We start from the raw sequence: 8,840 nt of genomic DNA on the forward strand, positions 1-8,840 counted from the left end.
AGGTGTCCATCTGCCTGTCCGCCCGCCTCACTCTTCTACTTCTCTTTTTCTTCCTGTCTTTTGATCTGTCTTCCCGCCTGCCTCTGCACCATCCTATCTGGGCCCACAGGATTTCAGAGGTACAGGGGAGGCAAATGCTAGCAAAAGAGCCCCCGGCCACAGGGAGGGTGGGGGAAAAGAACTCTCTCAGCCCGTATGCTCCACTCCAGGGGGTGGTAGCCTTGACTTTGTGCTGAGACCCCCACCAGGCTAGGCCAGGGGCAGAGTTGAGTTTGTCAGGACGTGGGGTCAGGCTTAGGGTCACGGTCAGCTGTAGGAGTAGCTCAACACCCAGTGCCCATTGGGAGGGTCCGAGCTGACTATTTTTGGCTGCAGGGGGGACTGTTGGAGTGATGACAGAACAAGGGACGGTGGAGTCAGGTGAGGGAGCCGGGGGACTGCTAATTAAGGGTGGTTGTACTGCCCGATGCAGCCTGGGTGCCAGGGAGGCTGAGACAGAGAGCGCTGCGCCTTCCAGGGGCTCCTCTTGGGAGATGACTTTTCCAGGGCATGGCTGGGCCTGGGAAGATCAGTAGGCCTCTGAGGTGGGGGTCTTTCGTCCTGAGGCCTGGCCTCTCAGCCCCCAAGGGGGTCACTGGAGGTGAAGGGCCAGCCTCATGTCACCTGGCCAGCCCCTGTCTTCGCCTCCTCTGGAAGGGCCTCTCCTTCCTCTCCAGGAGCTAAATCCGCTGGCACCTTTGCCCCACATCCTGCCCTTTCTGGATGCCAGGAATGCCCTGGCCAGGGGCACGCCTGTTCTGACCACTTGTCCCCGGGAGCCCAGGGATGAGGCGTCTCAGAGCTTTGAGGGAGGAAATGCTGCGTGAAAGCACCCGGACGTGTAGGGGCCATCTACCTTAGAGATCAAAGGGAGTGAGGGGTCCGGAGCCCCACCTCTTGTGTGCTGTGTGATCTTGGGTTGATAGTTGAGCCCCTCTGAGCTTTTAGGTGTCTCCGCCGTCAGTGTGGTTAGAAACGCCAACCTCGTGGACCTCCCTCTTGGTTAAGGTAATAGGTGGGAAAGAGCGCGGTGAGCTGGAAGGGCCCGAGTGTAAAAGATGGATGTTATCACCTGGGCTGGCCGAGGGGGCCACGCAGGAGGCCTCTCCCATTCTCGAGGCGCTCCAGATGTGGGGTTTCTCAGTCCCTCCCTGTAGGGTCTGCTCCTGCCAGGAAGTGCTTCCTGCTTTTGGACTCGTAGCCCTCCCGCTGCACTTTTGGTCAGATCCCTTCCCCGCTCCACAGTGGCGCTTGGGCTTCCGGTGCACGATGTGGGCAATTAGCAAGTACCCCCTTCCCAGAGACGCAGGCCCTAGTAGGAGGGTCCCGGCAGAAAAGCCTGGAAGAGGAGGGCTCAGGAGGGATGGAATGGGGATGAGCCGGGTCTGTTCACCCCAGGCGACACCGGCCTCACACCTTCCAGGGAGGTCCCCCTGGGCCCCGCACCTTTTCTGGCACCGAGGCGCGGGAGATTTTACCCAGAAGACAGGTCCCCCAATTCTTCCACTCCTGTGAGCGCAGCTGTGACCTCTGGGAAGCGGGAACCGCTGACTCTGTCTTCTTATTGAGGTCCACAATGAGGGATTGCGGGCCCCTCTCTGAACTCTCTCACCTCTCCTTAGGCCCCTGGTCCTGTCACCAACCCCTAGTCCCTCCTTAGCATCCCAGCCTTTGACTTAAGCCTTCAACCCTTTAGAGGCCCTGCTCTCTGAATTTTGAGAAACACCGCATCTCTGCCCATCCTGCTCTTTGAGCCTTTGGGAAGAATGCTCACCTCCTCGCTGGGTCCTCTCAAAGGCCACCCTAGCCTCCCTTTTGAAGTCGGAGGGCTGGACGGGGCAGATACAGGGCAAGGCCCCACCACTCCCCATCTTCCCCGCGCCACTGCGAGCCTCCGGCTGCTCCCAGCCCCCAGCTGCCCAGCACTTTCTCCATGTGAAGGTTTACGCTCTGTAAACATCCTCCTCAGCCTTGTCCCTGGGGTCAGAAGCTGTGGGAATGGGGAGGGGAGGAGGTGGCCGCCGCTCCTGGGGCCCTCAGACTCCTAACCCTGGAATCCTCCAGACTCCCACCCTGACCACCTGAGAAAGATCACCACCTGGGCTGGAAAGAAGCTCAGCAGAGGGGGCCCAGAGCCCTCGGGCATCCCCACGTGGTAGGTCCTCGCATGAGGCCAGCCCATGTTGCTTATGAGAAGGCTAAGGCTCCCGAGTCAGACAGTGAGCGAGAAGCGAATGCAGAACCAGACCCAGAGACTCCTGACTTCCCACCCAGGACCACCCCCTCCTCCCCGCAGCCCCCTGGGTTGGCTCTTGGAGTCTGAACTGAAATTTCCGATCGCGCAAGGAGCATCCATTATGTGGCCAGGCACAGTGCTAAGAGCTCTCCGTAAACCACGTCCTCAAGGAGGGTGCTGTTATCCTTCTCATTTGACAGATGGGGAGACAGAGGCTCGGGAGAGGTCACCCAGGAGCCCACTCAGAACCGTCGTTCTTCTGCGTCTCGGCTTCGGCCAGCAGCTCAGGCGCAGTAGTCCTGTGTCATTTGTTTCCCTGGCCCCGGCACCCAGCACCCAGGCAGCAGGGGGTGGGCAGTGACCAGGGTTTGTGGGATTGGATGGAAAACACCCAGTGACACTTCTGCAGTTTGCGGCTGGGCACGCGCGGCCCCGCAGCACACTCACCTGTCTGTCTCGTGCACACACTCACTGCAACTTGGACACACGTGGCCGCGGATGTCACAAACACACCTGCGGCAGACATCCAGTGAAAGGAACCCTGATGCACAGCTGCGTGCACTGTGCACTCACTTCACAGACACACCCCTGTGCTGCGGCCTCGGCCCGACCCATAGGACAGAACCAAGCTGACCCCATTCCTGAGGATTTTGCCAACTCCTCCTTGCCCCCCCCCCCCCCCCCCCCCCCCCGGGCCCCCCCNTGCGTCCGTCTGGGGGGCCAGCCTCAGGCCCACGAGGGAGCAGCGTGGGTGGCCTCCTAGAATTTTGCTGGCCTTTGCGTCCCCCGAATGGCCCTCTGCGGCCCTCCTGCCCAGGCCTGCAGTGTGCTGCCAGGTACACCCAGGCACGGACAGGGGCAGATCGGTGGCATGGCCGTGCCAGGAGCCCAGGCCTTCTGCCTCCCAGGTTAGGACTTGAGAGGACACTGTCCCTCACCCCAGCTGATGCTCCAAGAACTTGGCCTTATGCTGGGGAAAGTCTTGGAGTGTGACCCAAATGTTTCGTGCCGCTGGGTTTTAGTTCTTACTCTTTTGTTTGGTCTCTGTAAGAGCGGGGGGAGGAATGGAGAGACCATCTTGCTGGCTTTCTACCCCTTCTTCTATTCCCCGCCCTCCCCCTTATGCCCCTGTGCACCCTTCTGCCCGAGGGGACCATCCTCCCCTCCTTTGGGGGTCACCTTTGGGGGTCACCAGAGCCGGTTAGAGCCCTCACTGCTACCCCACCCCAACCCCACAGTACATTTGTTCCTGCCATTGAGGAAGCCCCGCTGAATGTCTAACTTCAGTCCAAGTTGCTGTGGAAGCCTCTGTTCTCCAGTGTTAGAGCCAAGAGGGTTTCAAGAGGTCATTATTCTTGGGCTGACGGCAGCACTTTGAGTGGGTGATTAATTTAAGATTCTCTGAGCCAGTCGAGGGAGCCGAAACCGCCTGGGGGGCAGGAGAGAGGAAGGCCGTGCAGAGTCTGCGGCCAAGGCTTTGCCCCTCTGCTCCAAAGGAGGCCACGCAGGGAGCTTCCCTGACTCGGAGCAGCTCCTCGCCCTTCCTCGCTGGCACCACACGCATGTGGGCCAGTATGCAGGGCGGACTCTCCTGTGGGCTAGGGGGCCCAGCGGGGAATTCTGGGGGCGGCCCCGCCCTACCGCCCCCAGTGTGGGAGTCGTGGGTGGGGCTGGGGTGGAGAAGAGGGTGACTGACGTGTCATCTCTCCTGTGGCTGCCCCACAGAGGGTTAAGGGCACGGGATCTGAGCCTGACAGATTCGGGTGCACTTGTCGTTCTATCCTCAGCAGTTATGTGCCCTTGGGCAAGTTACTTAACCTCTCTGAGCTGCCATTTTTGTCATCTGAAAGCTGGGAATGACCATACCAGCCTCTGGGATGGTCAAGGCCAAGTGGGTTAAAGCGCCTGCGCTGTGCCCTGCACGGGCGGCAGCCACAATCACGGGCACCGGGTTATTGTGTTGTCATGTTCACTGTTCTGCCTGGGGAGGGTCTGACTGGGTGCTGGCCCGGTGGAGGGCAGGGTGTGAGCTCTCTGCGGGGGTCCTGGGGGCTTCGGCCCGAGCCCCTTCCTTGTGGTCCCTCATCTAACCCCCATAGCCATTACCGAGTTCACATCTGAGGAAAGTGAGGCTGGTGAGGGATGCCACCCACTTGGACAAGGTCACATAACTAGTGAGTGGTGGCACTAGGACTCTAACCTGGGTCCTTAGGACGCTCTGTACCAGGCCTGGGGGGGCACAGGGAGACAGACCTGGGACTGGGGGCCCAGGGAGAAGGCTGCTGAGGCTGCCCAGCCACTGGCCTCTCCTGCTTCCTCTTCCAGGGACTGGCGGAGAGGTCTGGGGGTAGGTGTGAGCATGTCTGTGTGGTGTGGGGGGAGGAGGATCTATGCGTCAGGGTCACTGTGTGGCCAGGTCCACCGAGGTGCGGGCCTCATTACCAAACCCTGCAGTGAGCCTGGCCCCGGGGAGATGGAAATAGAGCCATGGTGCTCAGGGGGACAGCGGGGAACCCCTGGGAGAGGAGGGCAAAATCCCTCTCTATCCTGAGCATATCACCCTGGGGAATGGGGACAGGGAATCCCCAAGGAGATTCAGACATCTCAACACCTGCTGGGAAGGTACCCATCCCCACACACCCCCAATCCCCGAGCCTCACTCTCTCCTTCTGTAAAATGGGGCTAATCTGGAGAGTGGACCATTCCGGGCTACCAGGCACAGAGTGATTCTGGAAGACCGGGAAGAGCCACTGTACAGACCTTGGGTTTTGCCAGGCGAGGACGGGGGCAGTCTCCAGCACCTTCTCCCTGGGCCCCTCGGAGGACTGGGAGCACTTAGAAGGGCACCCAGGAGGCTGCCTGCCCCCAGCTGGGGCTCTTAAGGGGCTGGGGAGAGGGTGCTGGTCAGACCTCTGGGGCTCCCTGAAGTGCTCCTAGGACTCCAGGCTTTCTGGGCAACTCTCTCCCTAGGGCAGGATCTTTGTGCCCTGGGGGTTGGCACCTGGTGGGGGGTGAGGAGGGAACGGGAGGGGCAGCCCCAGGCAGCAGACTAATTGGGCTGGGAATCCGTGGGCAGCGCCGGAGGGAGGGAGGCGAAGACAGCCGGGAGCTCAGCAATTCCTTCCCTCTTCCTTACTTCTTGGAGATTTGGGGAATAGTAGGTGGCGTGGGGTCTCTGGCCTAAGGGCCCTCCCCATCCCTGCAGGGAAATCTGGGGGGGCACTTTCTCCTGATTCCTCAGACCTCTAGGCCAGGCAGGTGGGGGAGGGGGAAAGCTTGCTGGAGATAAACGGAGCACGGTTTCCACTGAAACATACAGGATTGAGGCCAGACAGCAAGAAGGACTGCCTGGTAACCTGGGGGTAGTGTGAAATCCCCTGGGGTGCTCTTTCTAAAACTTGGGGACCCTTCAGGCACCTGGGTGGCTCAGTCGGTTAAGCATCCGACTTCGGCTCAGGTCATGATTTCACGGTTCGTGGGTTCGAGTCCCGCATCGGGCTCTGTGCTGACAGCTCAGAGCCTGGAGCCTGTTTCTGATTCTGTGTCTCCCTCTCTCTCGGATTCTCCCCTGCTCACGCTCTCTCTCTCTCTCTCAGAAAGGAATAAAACATTTATTTATTTATAAATAAATAAATAAAACTTGGGGACCCATGTCTAGCTGGACTGGACAAGATTTGCTCTGCTAATGATCCTCATCAGGCAAGCGGCACCCCTCCCTAGCAGTGTGAGGATGGAAAATAGAGACTGCTCCCTTGAGCCCATCTCGGGGGGCTGGGGGAGAGGGGTCCTATCCGGTATCTTTTGGCTTTGGTGGGGGGTGGTCACAAGCTGCCTCTCTGCCACCCTTCCTTCCCTGCCGCTCCTCTCTGGCAGCCTCAGGCCCGTCCAGGTCACCGTCTTTGGGTTTATTTTTTGCCGGGCTCGGCTGTCCCCTGGGAGGGGAGGGGGCAGGGAGCAAAGGAGAGGAGAAGGAATAGCTTTGTCAGCACAATCCCGGGCGCCTCCGCTCCTGCCCTCCTTGGCCCGGCTGCCACCCTCTGCCCGAGAGACCAGTCCCTGGGCACAATGGGGACCCAGACCCCCGTGGGATCTCCTCTGCTGGGGCACAAGTAGGCCTTTCTCCCCTTACCCTTTCTCATTCCGTCCTGCGGCTAAGCATCAGAGCCAGAAGGGCCCCGGAGATCGAGCAGAGCCACGGCTTCTTTTCACACATGGGGAAACTGAGGCCAGGAGAAAAGACCCGAGTGCCCAAGGACACAGCACACACGGCCCTCCTCAGTAGATGGAGGTTGTGCTGGAGTCTTCCGGGACTGGGAATGCCTCCCTCTGCATTCCACCCCCGATTTCACTCACTCATCTAATTTTCCGACTCCTGGGGATTGCTGGCACTCTGGTGGGAGAGACAGAGGAGGGAGGAAAGTGTGGCGGGGGGCCGGCAGAGGGAGGGAGGCCTGGGGATGCAGTGAAGGCCGCCCGAGCGTGTGGGCCCTCTCCCCCCTGCCCTTCAGCCTCCTTTCTGTAAAAATAAATTAGCCCTATTTTACAGATCGGGGAATGAAGGCCTAAAAGGCCACGTGGCTAGTAAGTAGTAGAGGTAGGATTCAAACCCGGGACGTGGCTCCCTGGGACCCTGCCATATCGCCCCTGAGGCCTAAGCCTGTTGGGCCTTCCTTTCCAGAGCCCACCCTTCCCTTGACTCTGCTCAGTTGGCCTCTGCGGCTCTTCCCTCTCTTTCTTCCTGTAAAATGCTGGGGTTCCTCAGGGCTCTGTCCTGTGTCCTCACTGTACAGAGATTTTGTGGAGTGGGGGAGTGGGGCTCATGGCCTCCTGTGTCCCTGGGAGTCACCTCTGTGATGACAGCCTGCCCCTGAGCAGTTCCAGCCCTGAGATTCGGGTAGATGGGAGCCTTGCCTCCTCTTGCGGTGGGCACCTCGAGCTCAGCCTCTGCCTCCAGCCTCCCCTTCCCCAGCCTCCCCGAGAGTGACTCCCGTACCCTCCCTGCCCAAGTCGGGAACCCCCTTCCTCAAGCATCCTTAGTTACCCACCTAAGAAGCAACTTGTAGCGTCCCCAGACACGCTCTGTGCTTTTCCTTCGCCCTGAAACTCCCTCCCCTCGCCCCTCCGTCATCTCCTATTCATTCCCTTCTCAGCTCAAGGACCCCCTCTTCTTGGAGTCCCTCCCCGCAACCCCCTCCCCAGGCTCAACAGGGGGCCCTTCCCAGCTGCCCCTCCAGCCTGGTGCGTTGGATTGTGAGGTCTGGCTGGTGGGGGTCGAGCACAGGGTTTGGTATGTGACTGGTAATTTGTAAATGTTTGCTGAGCCAGGGAATGAAGGTCCCATTGAGGACAGAAGGGTTTGGCCAACTAGAGAGAAGTTGGAATGCGGACCCCAGGTCCTCCGTGCGTGGGCACTGAGCTGAAGCTCTCATGGGTTTTATCCCAAGTGCGTTCCCCGCAGCAACAGCAACAGTGAAAACAGAGGCTCTGGGGTAGAACTCTCTTCCTCTACCCTTTCTGCCCCAGGGTCTGCGGAGTCTGTTGTGTCCAGGGCCCTGAGGGTGGGGCCTGGATCATCAGGCTAAGGAGGTAGACGTTGCCCTGTGGGCGATGCAGGGAGAGCCGCAGGCAGTGGCGGGACAGGCCGGGAGCCTGATTTCTTCCCAGGAGCTAGTGCTTTGCAAACACTATTGTTCCCATTTTGCAGATAGGAAACTGAGGCCCAGAGGAGAAATAACAGGCACCAGATCACACAGCCTGTCCACAGGGGAGCCAGGATTGGAACCCACGACTGCGTGGCTCCCAAGCTCCGAATGTCGCTCAGACACATCAGCAGACCCATGCGGTTCTCAGTGGCCTAAGGCAAAACTGAAGGAAATAAGGACAATGTGGTGACTTTTTCATAAAGCTAAATTTATGCCACTTAAAGGCGTTTTAGTCTGAGATTATGTCCTTTCTTTTATGAAACGATGGGGCTGGGAATTTTTTTCCAAATGTCCTTACTTGGCAAAATAGAAAGTTGACAGCCAGCCCCCAAGTGTTTTTTGGGAATTTTACCGGTGCGTGAAATCCTTGAGTCCTGCCTCCTCCCTCCTGAGCCCAAGGGCCAGAAGAATCTGGGTGGGGATGGAAGGATTAGGGGGATGGAAGAGTGGTCAGTCTCCACCACCCACTCCCCCGGGGCCTCAGGCCCTGCGTACCCGGAGTGTAACGAGAACCAGCCCAGGCTCTAGCCAGGACCGGGCGGGGCATGAGTGGGGACAGGGTCAGCCACAGTCAGGGTTCACCTGTCAGTTAAGGGAGCACTGGGGAGGGGCACCTGGGTGGCTCAGTCAGTTAAGCCTCTGCCTCTTGATTTCAGCAGAGGTCCTGATCTCAGGGTTGTGAGATCGAGCCCCGAGTCAGACTCTGCTGAGTCAGACTCTGCGCTGACAGCACAGAGCCTGCTCAGAATTCTCTCTCTCCCCTTCTCGCTGCCTCTCCCCCTGCTCGTGCTCACACACACTCTCTCCAAATAAATAAATATATATTTTTTTAATTTAAGAGAAATAAAGGAGTCTTGGGGCAA

The 8,840-nt window shown here is 59.2% G+C and overlaps 1 protein-coding gene across 1 annotated transcript in view; it reads left to right on the plus strand.

The window, feature by feature from the left end:
* The window catches only part of KCNQ4 (potassium voltage-gated channel subfamily Q member 4), a 55,146-nt gene that overhangs the window by 2,851 nt on the left and 43,455 nt on the right, over nucleotides 1-8,840 (plus strand). The gene's annotated exons all lie outside the window — the stretch shown is intronic.

This window comes from Crocuta crocuta, unplaced genomic scaffold (genome assembly GCF_008692635.1).
Source record: "Crocuta crocuta isolate KB4526 unplaced genomic scaffold, BGI_CrCroc_1.0 scaffold367, whole genome shotgun sequence".
Lineage (NCBI taxonomy): Eukaryota > Metazoa > Chordata > Mammalia > Carnivora > Hyaenidae > Crocuta > Crocuta crocuta.